The 23,864-nt window shown below is 52.7% G+C and overlaps 1 protein-coding gene across 2 annotated transcripts in view; it reads right to left on the bottom strand.

Moving 5' to 3' along the window:
- The window catches only part of LZTS3 (leucine zipper tumor suppressor family member 3), a 46,349-nt gene extending 22,743 nt beyond the window's left edge, over positions 1 to 23,606 (bottom strand). For both annotated transcript variants that reach the window (XM_033059765.1, XM_033059762.2), the window contains exon 1: positions 23,408 to 23,606. The gene's annotated coding sequence lies outside the window, so the exon portion shown is untranslated. The remainder of the gene's footprint in view (positions 1 to 23,407) is intronic.
- Positions 23,607 to 23,864: the final 258 nt, after the last annotated feature.

Raw genomic sequence — 23,864 nt, forward strand, 5'->3', positions numbered from 1 at the left:
AGGATTTGGAGTTTGCTTTTTCTTTTTTTTTTTTTTTTAATTTTTTTAAATTTTTTTTTTTCTGTTTTCAGATTTTGGGGTCTGATGGATTTCTGCACAAATAGGGATTTGTGGGTTTAGGTTTTTGGGGTTGCTCAATTAGAGATTTGTGAATTTTGAAGGTTTTTGGGGTTTGCTCTATTAGGGATTTGTGGGTTTAGGTTTTTGGGGTTTGCTCCAATAGGGATTTGGGGTTCAGAGGCTGTTTTATCTCAAGCAGGGAATTCGGGGTCAGACTGATTGTTTTTATTCAAACAGGAATTTGGGGCTGATGGTTTGTTTCAGTTTAAACGGGAACTTTGGAGTCAGACGTTGGGTTTTCCTGGAATGAGGATTTGAAGTTTGCTTTTTCTTTTTCTTTCATTTTTTTTTTTTTCTGTTTTCAGATTTTGGGGTCTGACAACTCATTTCTGTACAAATAGGGATTTGTGGGTTTAGTTTTTGGGGTTTGCTCAAATAGGGATTTGAGGTTCAGAGGCTGTTTGATCTCAAACAGGGAATTCGGGGTCAGACTGATTGTTTTTCTTCAAATGGGAATTTTGGGGTCTGACAGCTTGGTTTTGCACAGAGAAAGTTTTGAGGGTTTGACAGCTTGTTTTGCTCAACTGGAATTTTGGGATCTGACTGTTGGGTTCTCTTGTTTTATACTTTTTTTTTCTCCAATAAGGAATTTCAGAACTTGGTTTTTCTCAAATGAGGAATTTCAGATTCTATTTGCCCAACCAGGGACTTTAGGGTCAGACAGCTGGGGTTTGGGTTCTTTTTCAGATAGGGAATTTTGGGGTCTGAGGGCTTGGTTTTGCTCAAATGGTGATTTTGGGATCAGGTCACTTATTTTAGCTAAAGGGGAATTTTGGGGTCTGGCAGCTGTGTTTTCCTCAAATAGAGATTTGGGGTCTGACTGCCTGATTTTTTTTATTTATTTGTTTGCTTTCCAAAAGGGGATTTTAGGGTCTGGGGGCTTGTTTTGGTACAAATAGAGATTTGTAACAGCTGGCTTTTTTTCAAATGGAATTTTTGGGGTCTGACAAATAGGGTTTTTTTTAAACAGCTCATTTTCACTCAAATAATTATTTTGGGATCTTTCTATCAGGGGACCCTTCTCAACTTTCCCATTGTTCTGGGGATGCTTCCCAGCTGTGTGGCTGAAAGGAAAGGCTGTGAAGAGCTCTCAGAGAAGGGCAGAGAATTGGATGAATGGGATCACAGAATGGTTTGGTTTGGAAAGGACCTTAAACCCCATCTCATTCCAACCCCTTCCACTCTCCCAGGCTGCTCCAAGCTGCATCCACCTGGCCAAAAGCTGAGCCCTGGTGACACAGGATGGCCCAAACTCCTTTTCCCACTTTCCCAGCTGCCAGCCCTGCTGCAGGAGAGCAATCAGGCTCCCCATCGGGGGCCATCCAGCCTCAGCACTTACTCTGGATTATTTGCAGTCGTGGAGGCAGGGAAATAAAGCCACACAAAGCTACCCCTCATTTAGACACGTTGCTCAAGTGAATTTTCTATTGGCAGGATGTCTGGGGATCAAAGGAGCCGCTGGTGTTGGTGGGCAAATAACAGCAAGAGCAGTAAAACAGCAATAATGCCAAAATAATCAAATATGGGTTAATGTGCACTTAAAGCAGGGCAAAATGCACTGCTGGGGTGCACAGGGAAGTGTAAATTATACCAAAATGCATTCCTGTGGAGATTCAAGCTCTTAATTCTGCCTTTAGGCTCCAGAAGCAGAGAATTGTGACAAAGAGGGTTTGGGGTGTGTGTGCAGCTTGGCACACAGACAGAGAGCCCTGTCCATCCCTGGCACTGCTCTGGCATCAGGCAGGGCTGGCTCAGCTCTGCTGGGACAGGGACCCTTCCCAGGGTGGGGTTTGGGGCAGCTCTGCTGGGACAGGGACCCTTCCCAGGGTGGGGTTTGGGGCAGCTGCCCAGCACAGGAGCTGCAGCAGGCCCAGATCTCACAGGACACAGCTGCTGGAGGCTGTGCTCATGCTCCCTTGGGAGCTGAGTTCTGTCTCAGTGCTTCCCACAGATGAATAAATCATGATAGGAAAGGCTTTGGAAAATCCAGGATAACCTGCGCTCCAGGTGGGGCGTAAACTTTTGAACTCCCAACTCCTGTTTCTAGCTCAGGGCTCAGGTGGCTGAGGCAGGAACCTCTGTGCCCACCCAGCTCCCCTCCAGCAGAGCCCCTCCATCACCCCTGAGAGCCAGCAGAGCCCCCCAGCTCTCAGCCAGCACCCCTTGGTGCCAGGGCTCCTGCACATCCAGCTGCCCCCACAACAGGACACAACCACCAGGACTTGGTCTCAGCCCTTTTTGGGTTTATCCTTCCCTGCTCTGCCCTTTTTGGGTGGCCATGGTGTCACCCAGACCCACCCCACCACAGGCTTGGGTTACCCACCCAAAAATCCTTCCCTACCCAGCCACCGTGGCCTTGCTCTGTCCTGGGGCTGAGGCTTTGAACATCCACCCAAAGCTTTCTTCCTCTTGAAAAAAGGAAAAATCTACCCTTCCAAAATCCAGACTCTTTGCTGCCATGTCCTTCTGTTTTCTTTCCCCTTTTCCTTGCAGGAGGATCCCCCTGGCAGGGTGATTTCCATTCTCTTGGAGCTGTTTCATTTCAAGATCCCCAATCTCTCTGAGGTGCTCAGGCTGCACCTGCAGGATTGGTTCAGAGCTCTTTGCTCTGATCAGAGGAGGAGGAAAACATCAGGAGGAGCACCAGTGGCCCAGGACATTCCCCAGGGAGCAGGGGTGGGAAGCATTGATGTGCTCAGGCATGCTGCAAGGCAGAGGTGGAGATGGGGATGGGAGCAGCTCCTTGCACTGGGATTTCTTCCCTGAAATCTCTGGGGAGCTTTTTGGTACAAGACATCCCAATCTGAGCAAAAGCCTCCCTTTTCTCCTCACTCAGACTCCTTTATTTATTTGTTTAGAGGGAAGATAATGTTCCAAGCCTTAAGGGGCAGAAAAAAGCCCTGGTTTTGAACACACTTTGAGGCCATGAATGAAGTGGCATCTCCATCCCAGGATGTCTGAGTGCCTTGGCTGGGCTATGTCAAGGCCAGCCTGGTCTGGTGATGAAGACAGTTCTGAATTTGAGCTTTCAATCAGCACCACAACAACCTAAACTCTGAGCTCTGAGAACTGACTGTGCCTGTAATGCTCGACCTCCATCAGGCTGGGCACTGAAAGCAGAATTCCTGCTGTATCTCCTTGCCTGCTCTGCTTGAAACTCTTCCCCACTACCTGTCATTAAAGCACAGATTCCCAGCCCAGTTTTCAGAGTGAAGACCCTGTTTTCTGTGACACTCAACGGGTGTGGAACATCCAAGGGTTTCCCTGGGTTTGTGGAGAGATGCTGCCTTGTGAGTGCCCTGCAGGGATCTCAGGGACCACAGCCAAACATGCAGGATGGGGCTGGTAGGGGAGCATGACTACAGCATGCCAGGAAATCCAACCTTTCTGCTGGGAAAGCTGATAAAATCCCCAGCAGCCTGCACAGCCAGAAGAAAATTTCAGGATGACACCCAGAGTTTGTTTGTGCAAGGAAAAATGGTTTTGTGATCAAACAAACCTGGGGGGTCACCAGCACATCCCACTGGGAGTTAAAATGCTGGGAGAGGCTCTTCCTGCTCATGGATGGAATAATTGGAGCCTGTGTGAGACCTGGGGATGGGAGAGCACCTTCTCCAAGCTGCCACAGGGGATGGCAGGGGGTCCTGAGGCTGGGCTGACCCCAAAGCTGGGTTGATGCCAGCTGCTGCAGTGGGGACACTTTCCATCTCCAATCCATGACATCTGCCTGCTCAGCTTGAGCCAGCACCAACAAGCCAAAAGATTCTGGTTTATGTCATCCAGAGGGATGGTTTCCTATTCTGGAAAAAAAACCCCCCCTGCTGGTATTAGCTGTCTGCTCCTGTAGCAGCACAGAGCAGACAAAGCCTCTCAGTGCTGGCCTGGTGCATGGGCCAGGTTTTCCATAAATCAGGAGAGGCTCCTGAATCTCCACCTGTGGGTGCTGAAAGCCCAGAGTGTGTGCTGGGTGTCCTGGTGTGGGATTTGGGTCAGGTCTGAGCTGCCTTGGGGGGAGAATGTGAATTCTCAGGTTTTCCAAATAATGTCCAGACCAGGGAATAATGGAATCATAGAGTCATGGAATGGTTTAGATTGGAAGGGATCTTAAAGCTCAGCTCATTTCCATCCCCTGCCATGGGCAGGGACAGCTTCCACCAGCCCAGGCTGCTCCAAGCCCTGTCCAAGCTGGCCTTGGACACTGCCAGGGATCCAGGGGCAGCCACAGCAAATCTGGGCACCCTGTGCCAGGGCTCAGCACCCTCACAGGGATGATTTTCTTCCTAATAGTCTAAAACTCTCATCCTTTTAGTTTAAAACCATTCTTTGGGTGATTATCCAGAATGAAGGAAACAAACCTCCCATTCCCAGTCCCAAAGCATCAGGCCAGGCCTAGTAAAGATAAATTGGAGCAAACCAGCAAACCAAGAGGGCCAGATTTCCATTGAAATCACCAGGATTTGTTTGGAAGTGCCCTTTCTGTCCATACCAGGAATTAGGGATTTGTCACATCCTCCTTGGCTCAGGGTGGGAGGTTTTTTCAGGGAGGAACATCAGGCTCAGGATTAAGTGCTCATGTTGTCCCATCCATCTCCATCATCTCCATCATCTCCATCATCTCCATCTCCATCTCCATCCTCCTCTCCATTGTGCCCACCCTCTGCTCTGGGGAAGAATTTGTGGCTGAGTAGAGGCATGAGAATCCTCAAGCCTTGGGAAAGATCTTGTGGAACACAGAGCAGGAAGCCTGGAGCACCCCTGTGGTGGCTCCCAGGCCTCTCTGGGTAGGACACAAGGTTGACAATCCCTGTCCAGGTCACAATGACCCAGCTGGCACAGTCCATGGACCACAGGGAGGGATTTGGCTGGCTGGAAATGGGCATGGGCTGAAATGCCACCTGAACCCTGATGGCCCTGGACTCCTGGGAATTTGGAATTTGCAGTCAATAAATGACCTGAGTGCTACAAACACATTCCCCATGGCTCTTTGTCCTTGCAGGAATGTGGGTATTCCCTGCCCTGAGGACAAATTCCTTGGCAGTCATTGGCACTGACCCGTGACTGGAAACCAGTTTCCCCAGTGGGTGAAGCAATGGTTTTACCTCCAGTCCTGCTCCAGCCACCATCTCCCTGGAAACTCCATTTCCAACTATTTCCCAGCTCTCTGAACTCAGCTTCCCAGCTACTGAAGGATTCAGCTTTGTTCATCTCTGGGCTCATCCTCCTCAATCCATGCCCTGACTCGGATGCCATGCAGAGAAAAAAAAAGAAGGAAAAATCTTTACAACCCAGAGTTTCAACTTTGGTTGGCCCAGAACTAGGAATCACCCCTCTGCATCACATATTAATCCTTAAAAAACAGCAAGGAATGACCCAGGCTTGGCCAGGAAGAGGGATGGAGGAGGGTGGGAGCACAGAGGTGCACAGCCAAAATATGTGCTGCCTGTACAGGGTGATGCTTACCAACCCTTTTTCCTGGGTATTTGTGGCCAGGGCAAGGTTTTACTGGTCATGCCAGGGGATTGTGTGCCCCCTGAGCAGCTCTGATGCTGGGGCAAGCCTCTGTCCTGGAGATACCCAGGGCTTGGACCTCAGTGACCTGTGGGCAGTGGGACAGAGAGACTTTGAAGTGACAAAATGGAAAACCTCAGAAAGAATCCACAGGCAAAATGGAAAACCTCAAAAAGGATCCAAAGGCAAAATGGAAAACCAGAGAAAGGATCCACAGGTAAAAATCCCTCTTGTACTGGGAGCATTTTTGGCTGTGATCATGCTGTGATCTCACCCTGTCAGGAACGACTTTGTGGATCATCTGGGAGATCCTCCTGCATTCTGGAAGAGCCTTTGGAGCAATCCAAGTGTTTGTGACCCACCAAGCCTTCGCCCTGCAGGGACAAACCAGCTTTCCTCTGCAGTTTTCTTTCAGCCCTGCCAATGCACAGCCATCAGCTCCTCCTGCTCCTTCACAGAGGGATGATGGATGGGGAAACCCAGGAATGGGATTTCTCTGGAGCTGCCCTTGTGGACCTCACCCCATCACCAGGTGAATGAGCCACAGAGAGTTTAAGGCAAGGAACGAAAGGAAGGAGTTGAGGGGATGGGCCAGGGAGGGAAGATTTCCATAGCTGCATAAAAAAGGTGATTACATAAGGGCATCCTGCGTCATCTGCGGCTGGCATCTCCGGAGAAGTAATTACATCTGCACCACACATCTAAAGAAAATATTATCACATTGCCTTCCAAATTCTATAATTAGCTCTCCCAAGATGTGTGCCAGGGGCTTTTATCATTCCTTGTACGCTGGCTATAGAGCCAGGCACAGACACACAGAGGTTTTTTTCATTTACCAGCTAGGAAAATATTTGGAGTTTAGTGTGGCAGCTGACCTGAGTCCCCCTGGAAAGGGACGCTCTGAGGGTTTGAAGTGGTGTGTAAAGAGTGAAATATTTTCCTGGTCTCCCTCAGTGCCTGCTGGGCTGTGGGGATCCAGCAGGAGGGCAGGAATGGCACAGCCAGCGCTTGGCTTTCCCTCCTCCTTCAAATGCGCTTTAATTTCTGCCCTGAAGCTCTGAACCTTGGGAAAGCTTTTTTCCTTCACTAAATAAATGATCTGATTTGCAGGGAGGTGTTGCCCTCACAGGTTCTCTGCTCTGTCTCATAAAATAAACCCCTTTTGCTGGCCCAGCTTTGGACTTCAGAACCAACTTTGGGCTTTGAACACTTCTCCCATCCCTCCAGATCCTCGGCAAAAGGAAAAAGAGGCTTTGAAATGGAAGCAGAGGCTGCAAAGCTCTTGGTTTGATGGAGGCTTTTCATGCGGAGCTGGAGATGGCCATGGGACAAGGTGGTGACACGAGGGACACAGCAAGGGAAGGGATGGATGGATGGATGATGGATGATGGATGATGGATGGATGGATGATGGATGGATGGATGGATGATGGATGGATGATGGATGGATGGATGGATGATGGATGATGGATGGATGATGGATGGATGGATGGATGATGGATGATGGATGGATGATGGATGGATGGATGGATGGATGGATGATGGATGGATGATGGATGGATGGATGATGGATGGATGGATGATGGATGGATGGATGATGGATGATGGATGGATGATGGATGGATGGATGGATGATGGATGATGGATGGATGATGGATGGATGGATGGATGGATGATGGATGATGGATGGATGGATGATGGATGGATGGATGATGGATGGATGGATGATGGATGGATGGATGGATGGATGGATGGATGGATGATGGATGGATGATGGATGATGGATGGATGGATGATGGATGGATGATGGATGGATGGATGGATGGATGGATGGATGGAGGATGGATGGATGGATGGATAGATGGATGGATGGATGATGGATGGATGATGGAAGGATGGATGGATGGGAGGATGATTGAGGCTGGGATCTGGTTTCCCTCTGTTTTCCATTTCCATTTCCTTAACCATCCTGGAAAGCACCAGCAGCTCTGCTGCAAACCAAACACTCAGGAGCTTTATCCACATCTCCTCCAAAGAAGCTCTCCCAGCAATGACTTCAGCTGGAACGTGGGGCTGTGCATGACCAGGAGAGTGGGAGGGAGTGCCAAAATCCCAAGGGCTTGGTGAGAAAACGGTTGTGTTGTGTGTGAGAGCGTGTGAGTGCAGCTTGGATAAACCATCCTCAAGAGTGGCAAAACATCCTCTCTCTCCTGGCCTCGTGGAGTGGGGTGGTGACAGCTCCTCCCTGTTTCTGTTTTGTGTTATTTCCACTCAGAAGATGCAGAGAGCTGGAGGATGGGGAGAGAGGAGCTCTCCAAAGCTCAGCAGAGCTGTCATTAGGGCCAGAACTGATGAGACCTGTGAGCTGCCCTGTGAGGACTGAACAACCAACCCAGGGAACACGAGGTGAGACCTGCCCAAAAGGACATTTTGCTCCTGTTCATGACCAGTCTCTGGAGCTGCTGGATGTGTGAGTGATCAGAAATGCTCTTTCCAGGAGAGGAAAACCCAGAGTCAAAAAGCAAACATGAAAAAAAAATCCATGATGTCACTACTGAGATATCTCCAGCCCTGCTGTCCTCATGTGCTTTTCTACAACATCCTGTGATTGATCTAAAACCCTGTGCTTGATCTAAAACCCTGTGCTTGATCTAAAACCCTGTGATTGATCTAAAACCTTTCCCTCTTCAGCACCAGTGTCCCAGGGAAAAGGGGGAATGACACCTCAGGGACACTGCCCTGGTTCTGTGTGGGAAGGAGAGAGGTGGAGAAGGGTGGTGTGGGAGCAGGGAGAAAGGGAAAGCAGCTTTGTCAATGATTTGCAGGAGAGAAAACAAACTCCTGCATGGTTTGGGTGGTTTTGTGGTGAGCATGGGGGTGCTGGGTTAATGGTTGGATTTGATGACCTTTAGAGATTCTTCCCAACCTCCACCACCCTGTGACTTTCTGTCCCCAAAGGAATGCAGCAATTCCTACTTGGGGCTGTCCATCCCTCCTGAGCCATCCCAGGATCTGTGGCTCTAATCCAGGCAGAGATTCCTGGTGCTTTGTGCAGGATTTCCAGAGGAGGAGGTGCTGCAGCACCACCTGCTCTCTGCACTCCTCTCTTCTCCTCCCTACCTTGAGCTGGGGGAAGCAGAATTCCTCAGGCGTGCATGGGAAATGGGGAAGCACTTGTGAAACAAGCTCCAGAGGAGCTTGGCACATGTTACAAGCTTGCACTTCATATATTTGGGACAGAACTCACCCCAGCACAGCATCCTGATTAATTTGTCTGAGCTGGGAGCAATCCCACGCCGTTCATCTCACCTGTGCTGCTGACAGGGGCTGCCGTGGGATCTGCCTGTGCACACACCAGGAGTGTTCCCAGCGTTTTTCCTCGCTGGTTTGGGTTTTTTTTAAAATGAATCAGTGCTGACAAATTGCTCAGACACTCCCAGGAGGCCCTGCAGGAGCATCAGTGGCTTTGGGGCAGCGCTTCAGACGGGAGCAGAGACGCAGCCAAACGACACACAGATGTGGAGCTGTCTGCTTTCTTCAGTTTTTTAGCCAAAAAAAAAAACCCATCAGGAAGCAGGTGAAGGCAGAAATCAGGGAGAAAAGGAAGAAAGCCCTTCCTCAGGCAGTGGTTGGAGAGCTCCCTGCTGTGGGATGCAGTTGATGTTCAGTGTTTGAGGGGAAACTTGGCGAGTTCATGGAGCAGAAATCCATCAGGGTCTGCTGTAAATTGTACAGAAGGCAGATTGGGGAGTGCTTTGAGGGAATAAAAAGCAGGCTGTCAGAGTGGGCCTTTTCCACCTATCCCTGCCCATTGCTGACAGAATTGTTAAGGTTGGGGAACACCTCTAAAATAATTGAGACCAAAAATTCATATTGATTTTCAACCCTAAAATATTAAGTGTCCCCACTGTGTCCCAGGAATGCAACAGATTGGGCAGAAAGAGCTGTGAAAATTCAAATTGCTGTAATCTATGGGTGCTTATGTTGATGATTTTACAAAAAACAAAATCAAAACCAAACCAACCAACCCAACAGAAAAACAACCAACCAACCAAAAATAAACAAAAAACCAACCAAAACCAAAACACCCAAAACAAACAAACAAACAAACAAACAAACCCCAAGCCCCTCCAAAAACTACAAACCATACAAGCCACCAAACACCTCCATATTTTGCTAAACTAAACACAACCAAGGAATTTTCTAAGCTGGGGATGGATTAGCTGTCATGAAAGCAGCTAAATCTGCACGGTAGGACAAGAAATCCATCTCCAGCAGGAAGGTGGGATGGTGGGGAAGGGGAGATGGGCGCTGATTTTTTTGGGCAAGCCGTGGGAAGGAAGAGCAAACCTGGGGAATGCTTATCCCATGAGGAGATGCTAAAGGCCCAAAGGACCAACAGCATTCCAGGGCACCCTAAATGTGACTTCCCTGCACACAAGGAGAGGAAATGCTGGAAGCTGGAGAAGCCCCATGGTGTCACTTTTGCAGGTGGAGGGGTGCCAGGAGCTTCAAGGGACATCAAGCTGTGCTGTGATGCCACATGGCACATACCCAGGAGGAAAGAAAACTCTGGAAAAGCTTTCCATGCCTTGGTGAGGAGCTTTAAAACTTGACCCATGTGCATTTATACCCTGGTGCTGAGTGCTCAGAGAACAGGCAGAACTTGGGAAAAAACATCTGGAAGGGCTGGAGAGAGTCCAGGGAAGGGAGCAGAGCTGGGGAAGGGTCTGGAGAAGCTGAGGGAGGTGGGAAAGGGGCTCAGCCTGGAGAAAAGGGGGATCAGGGGGGACCTTGTGGCTCTGCACAACTCCCTGACAGGAGGGGACAGCCCCAGGTCGGGCTCTGGGAACAGGGAACAGGGACAGGAGGAGCCAGGGGAGGCTCAGGTTGGACATTTGGGAAAATTTCCACCCCAAAAGTGTGGTCAAACATTGGAACAGGGCAGTGCTGGAGTCGCCATCCCTGGGGGGATTTAAAACCATGTGGATGTGGCACTTGGGGACATGGGGCAGTGTTGGCCTTGGCAGTGCTGGGGGAATGGTTGGACTCGATTATCCTGGAGAGATTTTCCAACCTAAACAATTCTGGGATTCTCTCTGTGCATGGATTCCTGCTTTGTGTCTGTGGCTCTTGGTCACCCTGATGCTGCTCCCCTCATCTCCTCATCCCTGTGAGGCTGGCACTTGTTTGCCTTGGGAAGGGTCTTTTTTATTCCTTCTCCAAGCAAAGCACTGCTGAGATGCCTCTGTGGGAGGAGGCAGAGGGGTTAAACCCCCCCAAATGTCAGTGTCCTAAATTTAGCCAGGCTTTCTTTTCCTGCTCCCATTGACTCACCCGTCCCAGAGCACAAACCCCTGAGTCACAGCAGGGGCTGTGGGGAAATCATCTTGGCCTGCTCTGCTCCAAACAGAGTGTGTTTGTGTCCAGAGTGACCCTTGGAGGGCCAGCCCTGCCCTCCTGCAGGGGTGCTGGGGTGGGAGATGGCCCTGGGGAGGATGGGGAGCTGAGCATCCTCACCTTCTTCTGCTTCTCCTGGCATTTCCTGGGGTCCTTTTTGGGGCTCAGCCCTGCCACTGGGAGTTCTGCACCTTTCTATTCCCCCTCTGGAATGATGTGCCCAGCAGGAAGTGGCACCTTGTGTGTGTCCCTTCCCACCCCAGGTGGCTCTGGTTTGATTCCCACCCCCTCCTGCAGCTCACAGTCCTCTCCATCCCTTCCCAGAGCTTTAACCCCACATGGGAACAATTCAAAACACCCAAATTATTCTGGGGGTGTGGGGACCTGTCCAGCTGCCCCTGGGATCACAGCCAGGAGCAACACAACCTCTAAAAGCCCCAAGGTGACCCCAGGAACTCTCACAGCCTCCAGGCAAATGGGGCAGAGGAGGGGTCCACGCTCCTTTGGTGCCTTTTTCCCTGCAGGACAATTCCCACCAAGAGCTGTCCCCTCTCCAGCACCCAGATCCTCATGATCCCAACCCAACACTCCCAAAACTCTGCACTTTTGTCCCTCTCCCAGCAAGAGGAAGGTGCAGAAGGACGAGCTCACATCTCCTGCTCTGTCCCACCGCAGTGGAGACCCCCATGCCACAGCTGGGGTTAAAGGAAAAGTCCTCATTGATATTTTGGGAGCCACTTCCTTCCCCTCCTCTCCTCCAGAATAGCTTTTTGTCTTTGGGTTTATTTTCTTTGTTGCCTCATAAAGGTTTGACCCTGGCGTGTTTTGAATGGGCTGGGAGGCAGCATTGAATTCCTCCTGGGAGGGAGGGGAGGAGGGAATTTCATTGTGTCCAACCTTGCAGAGCTTCAGGGAGGAAAATCTGCAGCTCCTCCTGCTGCTGTTTGTGTCTGCTGAGTCCTCACCAGCCCATCCAGCCACCCCCATCGTGTCACTTAAACCCCTGTTTGAGTGTCCCTTGTCCCTGCTGGGTGACAGCAGTGGGAAAATGGGATCTCCATCCCCTGGCCACTCCATCCTGACCCAGACTCTTCACCCCTCTGTTGCAGCTGGTAAAAGTCACCCCAAAACCCCTGTTGACCCCACAGATGGACCCAGCTGTTTCTTGTGTGTTTATAATGTCTTCAAATAAAGAATAAAAGCTCTGGTTAATGATCACAGGATCACAAGGTTGGAAGAGACCTCCAGGATTGAGTCCAACCCATGCCCAACACCTCAGCTAAACCATAGCACACATCCAATCTTTTTTTAAACACACCCAGGGATGGTGAATCCACCACCTCCCCAGGCAGAACAATTCCAGTACTTGATCACTCTTTCTATAAAAAAACTTTTTCCAGCATCCATGATGTGGCCTCCTGACCCACCAAAGCATCTTGGAGAGCTCAGTTTCCTTTGGGCTGTCTCTTTTCCACCCAAAATAATTAAGAACCCACACTGGCAACCAAGACAAAACTTATTGGCATTCTGGCTCAATAAATTATGGAATTTACACCACAATTCAGTGGAATTTACTCCACAATTTGCAATTGGCCATATCAGGTCTCTCCTGGATGTTCATGAATGACAGGGAGGAAAAAACTTTTAATTTGATTTTACAAAATGAAGAGCAGCAAAAGAACTGCAGCAGCATTGCCTGTGCCCAGGCTGGAGATCAGAAAATTGCTGATAACAACTTAGGGGGAGAAAAAAAAACGGTCGATAGTTTCTGTTCTGGGTTTGGAAAAAGCAGGCTGATGTTCTCATATTGCACAGGGACAACAAAGTGCTTTCTAGTCCATTAGCAAGCCGGGAAGACACTAAATGGCATGGCCTGAGGATAAACATTTTTAAACAGTGGGTTCAGATTAATTTGTTCCCTAGAGTCCTGTGGAAGCAGGACAAGCAGAGGTATGGGCTGCTGCTCATCCTCTCTAAGAAGTCCTGGGATTTCTCTCAGATCCCAGAAGAGTGGAGAGATGATAATTACAGGGCAATATTAAAAAAAAAAGAAAAAAAAAAGGGGGGTGGGGAAAGAAGAGTTGGGATGATGCAGCTTAGCCTGGTAGAAAAGGATGCAGGATTAGAGGGATGGAGCGTGGGAAGCTGTCAATATAAATAGATGGCTCATAAAAAAAACAGCATTTCACAGACTCCTTCAGCCTCACCAGGGGCAGCTTTGGATCAGGTGACCCCAGCAGCAGCACAGATGGAATTGTGCCCGTGTGAGGAGCTTTGGTTTGGGGTGATGTGCTTATTCTGGCTGAAAAAATAAAGAGTTATCACAGGACTATAGAATGCTTTGGGTGGGTGCCATGGGCAGGGACATCTCCCACCATCCCAGGGTGATCCAAACTCTGTCCAGCCTGACCTTGGACACTTCCAGGGATCCAGGGGCAGCCACACCTTCTCAGGGAAGGATTCCTCCCCAATATTTAAGGTAAATCTACCCTCTGGCAGTTTGAATCCATTCCCTTTTTCCTGTCACTCACTCCCTGCCCTTGCTGTCCCTCTTTGTCTCTGAAGTTCTCAATGGGGAGTGTTGGATCTTAGCTGGATCCCAGGGGATTGGGACAGGGATGGAGCTCCCTGTGCACTTAGAGGAAAAGGGACTGGGAAGATGAGAATCTCACTTTTCAGGGATGCCTCCCTCCCAAAGCTGTCTTTGGATCCCCCCAGAGGTTTGCTGCCATCAGAGGATGCTCTCCCTGCTCTCCCTGCTCTCCCTGCTCTGCCCTCTCTCAGTCTAGTGCTGTTCCATGTTCCATGAAATTTTGGCAGGGAATTTTCAGAAGGGAATTATGCCCTCCGAGAAAAGCTGCTTCACTTGGTTTATCTTTAACCCAGTGTTTGAGTCATCTCCAGTTGCATTTTGAGGTAGAGTGGAGTCACATCCCTTCACCCCATAAACAGGGACTTTAACCCATTTTAGGCCCTGTAATAGCCACTCTGGACATTTTGGTGTCTCTGGGGCACTCCAGGAGTTAAAATCCAAGCTCCTCTGCACCTCCACCACCGGGATACCTGCAAAAGGTGTCCCTGGAGCAGGAGCCACCTCCCTGCTGCCATCCCCACCTCCGGGGGGACATGCCGGCCATGGCCACCCCCAGGGAGGCAGAATCCCCCAAGGTAATTCATGCCAATTACTGCAATCAGCTAATTAGTGAACAAGATCGATTCAAATGAAGTTACGGTGTCAACAGCTATTATGCAAGCTTGTGTGTGCTGGATGAGAGCCATCCCGGCGGACAAAAAGCCCTCGGGGGTGGGAATTAAAGAGGGGAAAAAGGGATGCGGGGGTAGCAGGGAAAACCACATCGCTGAGACAAATTAGGGAGGAAAAGTGTTGAGAATGGAAAGTGATCCAGGTAACTGCTTGTAAACACCAAAGGGATGGTGGAGAGGGGTGATCCCCACCAGCCAGGTTGGGATGAGAGGGAGAAGCCAGATCTTGGATGGGAAATGATCTGGGCTCCTCTGTAGGGATCCCCCAAAGGTGGGAAGCAGGAGAGGTTCTCCCTCCTGGAAAATTCCAGCGTGGAACACTCTGGGAAGGGCTCTCTGCTCCCACCCATCAGAAGCAGCTCTCCAGTGAAAACCGATCGCCACTTTTGGCAGCTAGTGGCCAGCCTGGGCTCGCTGGGGATGCAGCGATGCATCCCAGCCAGGCTGGCTCCATCCATCCATCCATCATCCATCCATCATCCATCCATCCATCCATCCATCCATCCATCATCCATCCATCATCCATCCATCCATCCATCCATCCATCCATCATCCATCCATCATCCATCCATCCATCATCCATCCATCATCCATCCATCCATCCATCCATCCATCCATCATCCATCATCCATCCATCCATCCATCCATCCATCCATCCATCCATCCATCATCCATCCATCCATCCATCCATCCATCCATCCATCATCCATCCATCTATCTATCCATCCATCATCCATCCATCCATCATCCATCCATCATCCATCATCCATCATCCATCCATCCATCATCCATCATCCATCCATCCATCATCCATCATCCATCCATCCATCATCCATCATCCATCCATCCATCATCCATCATCCATCCATCCATCCATCCATCCATCATCCATCCATCCATCATCCATCATCCATCCATCCATCCATCCATCATCCATCCATCCATCCATCCATCCATCATCCATCCATCCATCATCCATCCATCCATCCATCCATCATCCATCCATCCATCCATCATCCATCCATCCATCCATCCATCATCCATCCATCATCCATCCATCCATCATCCATCCATCCATCCATCATCCATCCATCCATCCATCCATCCATCATCCATCATCCAAGCCTGGAGCTGGATGGGGCTGCCAGGGTGGGACCCCAGAGCCATAGCCTGGTGTGAAGGCTGCAGAGATTTCTGCTAATCCTGCCCTAAATCCGCTGTGATGGATTTAAAGGGTGCTTTTGTCGCTCGCCCCCGGGATCCAGATCCTTAGAGGATAAGCTTGAAAGGAATGGAGAGATTCTTCTCCCGCTGTGGGGCATGAAAAGGAGATGTGGCTCCTGCTGGGATGTCCCCAGGGGATGCGGGTGTCACCCCCCCCCGAGCTGTCCCTCAGGGATGCTCCCTGATGCGCCGGGATTCGGGCAGGAATTTGGAGCTGACAGATGCCCTGGTTTTATCCCAGCAGCTGGCCCAGACAAACATTATCCAGCAGCCCAAATCTCTGCCTGCCTGTTAAACCCCAGAGGGGTGCAGAATTGCTTTGCACTCCAAATCCAAGGGTGGGGAGCTGGAGGAAAGGGTTTCCCTGTTTTCTGTCCCTGCCACCATGTCCTGCCTGTCCTCAGTTTCTCTTCTAAGGATGAAAGACCTCAAAAGATTGATGGGGAGCTTCATCAAAGAAGGAAAAATCAAGGAATAAACTCTGAGTGGTGGCTGCATCCACACAGAGCTGGGATGGCTGTGTGGCATTCGTGGCACGGGGTGGCTGCCCAGGGATCGCTGAGTGACTTGCAGGACTTGTTTTTAAAACAAACAGATCCCTTTTATCTGAAATCCCGCACCTCCGCCAGGAGGAAACGCGTGGAACAAAGAAACGCCAGCATTAATCACCCCTGGAGCTCGGGGCTTGGCGGAGGGACCTCTTCCCAAAGCCACGTACCCACCGTGCTGGGCACAGCCCTGCCTGCCTGGAGCCGGGCTGGCTGCTCCTGCTCACCCCAAACATTGCTCTGAGAGGGAAATAATCCCTCCTTTCTTCCCCAGCTATCAGGAATGCACCAGACCTGGTGCCCCTCCGGGAGTGTTTGCTGTCCTGGCGGGCGCCAAGACCGGATTGTTTGCCCGGGGATTTTTTATTTATTTTTAAAAAATGAAATATTATTATTAAAAGCTAATTTGAGAGCGTGGAGGGGAAGGCAAAGCTCTTGGCTGGCACTGAGGAATGTCAACAGGCTGGGGGTGGGTTTGGCTGCTCCCAAAGCCCTCCTGAGCTGCAGGAGATGAGTTTGTCTGGGCTCTGCTGGAAACCAGACAGGGGGATTACTCACCCCAAACACGTGCAGGTGGCACATTCACCACTTCAGCCACGAGATCAGGTTTTGAAATACCTCGTGCTAGTCCCCAGATTAGCTCCCATTCTGTGCAATCCCTTGGGAGGCTGCAGTGCAGCCTGGCAGAGGGAAACTGAGGTTAGGGAACGTGCCAAGGACGGCACTGAGTGCCAGTAACAGATTAAAACTTTCCACTTTGGACTCAACAGCACTCCTGTGTGTTGGGGACACCCTGATCCCCAAAAAGATCAAGCCCTGGGGTTTGGAAAAGCACCAGGAGGGAGGAAGAGTGGGGCAGGCAGGATGAAGAGTGCAGCAGATCGGATCCTGCTGTGGGGTGTCTGGCAGCAGTGATTTATTATTGACATTTCTGCAGGAGCTGGGAGAACATCAGGGTCTCCCAGAGCCTGGCACGAGCTCTGTGGCTGTGCTCAGCCTCCTGGAGACGGTGTTTATGTCCTTGCTGAGCTGCACAGGGTGGAGATGGGGATTTTCCTAGCACAGACCTTTGGAGAAATGTGGTTGGAGGAGGGAGATTTGAGCCAAGAACAGGTCCTGGTCTTTCCAGAGCCCCCTCCCCTGGGCAAGAGAGCCAGGGGTGCAGGGGCCTGTGGGGATTTGCAGCTCAGCCTGTCACATCCCAGCATCCCTGATGATTTTGGGGGATGTTTTCACCCTCTCCTTCCTGCCCTGGTGTCTCTGAGCCACCTTGAGGAGCCATCCCAGCCAATCCTCATAACGGGGACAGCCTTTCCTGCCTTCCCATCCCTCACTTTGAAAGGTGATGTGCACAGAACCCACACCAACATGTCCCTGTCGCTGTCCCCTGTCCCCTCCTGGCAGTGCTGGAGGCAGGGACTGCACTGCAGGGGAATGTCTGAGGTGAGGCAGCCGCTCCTGCCATCCCCACATCTCCTCTGGGATGGCTTGGCTGCTCCTCCAAGTGCTTGCCAAGGGCAGAGCCGAGGATGTAATGAAGGCAGGGGCCCGTGGGGAGTGGAAGGAGCTGTGCTAGATCAGCTGATATAATTAGAAAGCTGGGACAAGGAGATGAGCTCCTGTGCCCAAAAGCTGGGCTGTTTTTCCCAGCTCCAGCAGCTGGGCTAATAAAAGCTCTGACCTCCCCCTGTGCATCATTTCCAGCAGAGCCTGGGGCACTGCCATGCCTGGGAGCTCCCCCATTCCAGCTTTTCCAGGGATGGGGCATGGACAGGCCACTCAGTGTCCTCTCAGCCCCTCACCTGAGCCCACTGGGCAGTGTCTGACCCTCAAAACCACTCTCCAAGTTGGCTTTGCCAACCAGCTCCATGTCCAGGTTGTGTCTCCTCGTGTTTTGGTTCAGGCAAGAACCTCCAAATGGGCCCAAAATGACCCTAAATGAGCCCAAAAGGGCAACCTGCTTGTAAAACCCTCAGGCCAAGCCCTCTGGTGATGGTGGGTTTGTTTGGGAACATCTCCACCAAATGAGATAGACTGGGAGAGCTGGGGGTGTTCAACTTGGAGAAGAGAAAACTCTGGGGACAACTTCCAGCACCTTCCAGTGCCTAAAGGGCCTCCAACAGAGCTGGAGAGGGACTAAATGGGATATTAGGAAAAAAATCCTCCCTGTAAGGGTGGAGAAGGCCTGGCACAGGGTGCCCAGAGAAGCTGTGGCTGCCCCTGGATCCCTGGGAGTGTCCAAGGTTGACAGAGCTTGGAGCACCTGGGCTGGTGGAAGGTGTCCTTGCCATGGCAGGGGTGGAATGAGATGGATTTAAGGTCCATCCCAATCCAGACCATTCCATGATTCTATGAAATCCCAACCTCACAAGCCAGAGTTTCCCCAAGGAAGAAGAGATCTCCATTCATCTGCAGACCCACCTGGTCTCCTCTGGCAGCACTGACCCCCCTAAGAACCCCCAAAACTCCAAACTGACCTCACAGGATTTTACAGGGTTTAGCACAGGGAAACCCTGGCTATTTGGGCAGTGCAGAACACACCTGGGCAGGCTGGGACAAGCAAGATTCCTGCTGCATTTCTGGGATATATCCAGCTGGTTGGGAGAGGAAGGAATGGACCCTTCTCAGGGCTGGAGGGAACATGGAGAACCAGAGATACAGAGATACAGGCTCCACAACAACAAGGTGCCTTGAAATCCTGAGCCTACAGAAAAAATCGGTCCTGTGGGTGTTTAGGAAAGGCACGTGGGTGCAGCCTGGTGCACTGGGCTCGTTCTCACCTCCCCTGCAAAACAAACCCCTCATCCCATCCCATCCTGCCCAACTTTTCCCTGGCAGGCTCGGATCTGTCGGGCATCACTCCACAAACCTTCCCAGCAGGGAACCAGTGCTGGACAGACAGACAGACAGTCACTGCTTATCCCAGCTTTTCATTCCTGGTTTGGATCATTATTTTTATTACTGGTGCTGGGCTTCCAGAGGAAAATATATCTTTGGGCCACATCCCAGGGGATTTGGTTCATTCGTCACCCGCAGACGCACAGATATTTATTTAAAAGCGCCTCTTGTTATGTTACTTGGCAACTTCCAAGCCCGTGTGTTTCTGCAGCTGATAAATATTTGTGAGGTTGGTTGTGTGAAGAGCAGCATGTGTTAATGATCTGATTGCCTTTTTCCCGGGCTCCCTGCAAAGGGAACAGGCTCTGTTGGACATTGGTGGAGGAGGAGCTGGAGGTGCTGGGCAGCAGCGGCTGGACACGAGCCCAGGGGTGCTCAGGTGGGCAATGGCACCTGGATTTTGTCAGGAAGGGGTGGCAGCAGGGCCACTGTCCCCTGTGCTGGTGCTGCTGGGACAACTCCAATCCTGGGGGAGTTTTTGAGCCCCTCAAAACAAGAAAGACTTTGAAAGGTTAGAGTGAGTCCAGAGAACGGAGCAGAGCTGGGGAAGGGTTTGGAGCACCAGGAGCAGCTGAGGGAGCTGGGAAGGGGCTCAGCCTGGAGAAAAGGGGATCAGGGGGGACCTTGTGGCTCTGCACAACTCCCTGACAGGAGGGGACAGCCCCAGGTCGGGCTCTGGGAACAGGAACAGGGACAGGAGGAGAGGGAACGGCCTCAATTTGTTCCAGGTTGGACATCAGGAAGGATTTCTTCATGGAAAGGGTTGTTAATAATTGGAAAGGGATTTCCAGGGAGCTGGAGGAGTCACAATCCCTGGAATTACCCGAGGAATGACTGGATGTGGCACTCAGTGCTCTGTATTTGGGGTGGGGGGTGGTGTTTGGTCAAAGGTTGGTACTCAGTGATCCCTGAGGTGTTTTCCAGCCTGACTGAGTCTGGGATTCTGGGATTACACCTGTCTAAACCTGGAGCATCCTGCTGGCTCTGGAGCATCTCGCTGGCCTGTGGTCAAGATTTGGCCCTGAAGGAAAGAGAGGCTGACGATGGGCTCAGACAGAACTCATCCTTCTGAGCCAGGAACCAGATAAAGCCAAACCCCCCATTTTGTGAGATGGAAACACAGCCCAAATCCCAGTGAACCTGATTGGAACTCCTGCAGCTCCTGCACAGCCCAAGGGGACTCTGAGCTCCCTCTGCCAGGACAGCTCCAGCCAAACCTGGATCACAAGGCACAAAGCCACCCCAATTTCCTGATCTCTGCCTTGACATTTCTCTTTGCTTTCCCTGCTGTTTAGGGAGCTCCATGGACCTTCCCACCCATGGTGGGGCTCAGCCTGGTCCTTTCCCCCATGGAGGAGCTGAGTTTTGGCTGAACCAAACCTGGATTATTGCAGGATCTCAAGTGCTTGGTCCATCACAGCCTGTCCAGCACGTCCTGCAGGAACCATGGAATCCTGGAATGGTTTGGGATGGAAGGGACTCCCCAGCCCAGGTTCCTTGGAAAGAGCTCCCCCAACCAGAGGATGAAGCCAGCCCAGCTTTTCCCATGGAGCAGAGGTGTGGGGCAGCCAGGGGGGTTGGGGGGTCCCTGCCTGCTCCCCAAACCCCAGGGCAGGGGTGTCTGGGCTCCTGCCTCGTGCCTCCATTTAACTTTCAGATCCCTCAAATAATAACCGTGTTTGCCAGCTCCTGTGACAGGAATGACTAATGGGAAGGATCCTCTGTGAAGAGAAACAAGAAATCTCCTGTTTCACCCTTTGTTTGCTGGATTTCTCTGACAGCCCCGGGCATGGCTCAGTTCAGATTTTAAACATTTCAACAGCTCCAGCAACACCCTCTTAACCCTTAACTTTCCCTATCGGGATAAAACCCCCTTCAGAAACTTTTTACAGCCAGTTTATCCACATTCCTGCTCCATCCACATGGAGTTATCACGCAGCGACTGCTGACGCAACGTGGTTTTCACAGTGCATGTGGAAAACACCCTCCCCATCTGCCTGGGTTTTTTTTTTTGCAAGTCAGGGGACGTGTCTTCCTGCCTCTTTTCCCGTTTTTCCTCGGGATGGGTGATCAAAGGTGCCCTTCCCGGGGTGATGGAAGCAGGGGGCTGATGCTGCAGCCCCCAGGGGAATGGGGCTCTCCCAAATCCCACCTCTTGTAGGACAAGCTGCTGCTCTCTCCCAGCTGCTGGACTTCCAGCTGCTCCTCTCCCTGCTCCTTTCAGACCTGGGAGGGGGTTGAAGGCTGCGAGTTGATCCCAGCCCGGTGACCCAGCAAGGAAGAGTTTGAGGAGGAGAGGATTTATTGCCGGCATGGAGATATCAAACCGCTTTTAAATGCCCACCCCTGCCCCGGGGAGCCAGCAGGGACAATTCCAGCCCCTCCACACATTCCTCCCGTCCCTGTTGCCATCACACCCGGGACAAGGTGCCCGGGCACGGCAGACAGGGCTCGCACCGCTCCGGCATTTCCACGCCTGTTTCCAGCCCGTTCGCCTCCCAGCCTTTGCAGAAAATAAATTCCCCAGCCAGGCTGAACTCGGATGACAGCATCGCTGCTATATTTAGCCACGGCAGATCGCCTCTCCAACCAGGGCCACACATAAACAAACCCGGAGCGCGCCTGGAGAGGGCACGGCCGGGGGATGGAGCATCCTCCCAGTCCTGCCTGCCCCGATCTGCGGGTGCCTCGCGTTCCCTCTCAATGCCAGCACCTCCCCGGAGGGCTCAGCGCTGGCACAATCCGCTGCCGAGGCAGGTTTGAGGGTGAAGGATGTGCTGGAGGAGAGCTGAGTTGCCAAAGGGGTGAGAGCATCCCCCGGCTGGGACTGCACCCGCTGGCTCCCAGCTGGAATTCAGGCATCTCCCCCCTCCCGTGGGGTAGAAAAAGCCAGAAAATGTCCCGCTACAGCTGTGCCCGCCCTTCCTACCTCCATGCACACCTCCCTGCAGCCTTCCCGCTGCTCCTCTCCCCGTCCGACCCTCTGCGTGCAGCTGCGGGGATTGATGGAGCTGCGCGGGGATTGATGGAGCAGCGCGGGGATTGATGGAGCTGCGCGGGGACTGGCGGGGTGTGGAGCACAGGGAAGAGGTGGCTGATGTGCAGCAGGGTCCCTGCCTGCCTCCCTGGCAGGCCTTGTCCTCCTTGCCCAGCTCCCCACGTGGGGAAGAGGAGGGGGATGCTCGGGGAGTGCTCAAGGAGATGCTCAGGGGGTACTCAAGGAATGCCCAGGGGGATGCCCAGGAGCATCCAGCATCCCAACACCCTCCTCTGGAGCACAGGGAACATTGGCCTGGCGACCGCTGGCAGCCACAGGTCCGAGGAGGGGACAGGGTGGCAAAGAGGGTCCCTGCTCCCCCCGGGCACACCCAGAGCAGCAGCCGGGGCTCTGCGCTGCACTGCAGCAGCTCCAGCCCCGCTCTCTCCCGGGGAGGTGGCACAGGGGATGCTCACCTTCACCCTGCTCCTGCTCCTGCTCCGGGCCAGCGAGCGGGATGAGCCATGGGGAGGAGAGCAGCTCTGCTGGGGATGGAGGCTCCATCCTGCTGGGGATGGGATGCTCCATCCTGCTGGGGATGGGACCCCCGGGAACAGCGGGCAGAGGGGTGGGCGTGCACCCCTGCCTTGGGGTGGGAACACTCGATCCCTGCAAAACCAAACCACCGGTGCCTCGTGGGGTGATGTCCCAAGCGGGGATCCCCCAGAAACGCTGGATAGCCAAGTCCTCGCACATCCAGGGGGGTGTGGGCGCCTCCCGGGGTGAAGCTCAGGCGGGGAGCCCCATGTCGTGACGTCCCCCCGCGTCCTCCCTCCCTCCCCACCGCCGCTGCTGGGCGAGGGCCACCCAGCACCGAGGCAGATGACATAATTCCCAGCAACTGCACGTTAATCACTCGGCCGCCAGCGAGCTGCTCGCCGTGAATCCACAACCCCCAGCCCCAGCCACCGCTCCCCTCCCTGACATCGCTGCCGAAGAAATGAGGAAATAAATGGAGGGAGATGAGGAAAAGGTGACGAGGGGTGATGAGCTGGTCCTGGCACGGCACACGGCTCTGCCCCCCCGCCGCTGCTCCCCGCCTCGCACTCTATTTTTGGGTGCTGTCACATCCCGATGGCCCCGCGGGGCCAAATCCAGGCGGCTGCGACTTGAGGCACAAACACGGCTCCCTCCCCTCCATCACACCCGAAATCGGCGCTGGCAGCCCATCCTCCACCCCACCCCCTCCCCAAAATCCTCCCCTCCCCCCCCCCAAATTACATCTGGGTGGGTGGTTCAGGCGAGCCAAGCTCCAGCATCAGGTCCCCCCCAGCTCGCTCTCCGTGCACCCCACCTCTCTCCACCCCCAAGGGACCCCCCCCTTGTCCCCCCCACACCCCATCCCGCCTCCTCCCTCTCCCAGCACCTCTTCCCAGTTCCTCCCAGTCGCTCCCCAGCCCGAGCCTTACTCTTGGCGGGGATGCTGGGGCTGCCCGGCAGCGATGCGCAGGGATCGGGCCGGGATCAGGGATCGCAGCCGGGCGGCCGCTGCCGTCCGAGGGGTCTCATCTCATTTTGTCCTGTGTCACCAATACACACACACACACACACATTCGCAGCCACGTTTCCCCCCCCTTCTTGCGGCAAACGGCGGCCAGCCCCGACCCCACCCCCTGTCACAGCAGCAGCCTAACAGCGAGGACCGGGAGGATGGAGGAGGATCTGCTCGCCTTCCCTTTAACTCTTCCCTCGCCACCCCCCCAGGACAGGGCTCTGTCCCCGTGGACCTGGCTGGGGATGATGCTGGGACCTCCCTCGTATTGTCGCCTCCCCCCGCAGGACCCTGGCACAGGGGATGTTTGGGGTCTGTTGGTGCCTGGCTCTGTCCCCCGTGCCCCCCAAAAAAGAGCCCAAAAATGAGGTGAG

The sequence above is a fragment of the Catharus ustulatus genome, chromosome 5, assembly GCF_009819885.2.
Source record: "Catharus ustulatus isolate bCatUst1 chromosome 5, bCatUst1.pri.v2, whole genome shotgun sequence".
NCBI classification, from domain to species: Eukaryota; Metazoa; Chordata; class Aves; order Passeriformes; family Turdidae; genus Catharus; species Catharus ustulatus.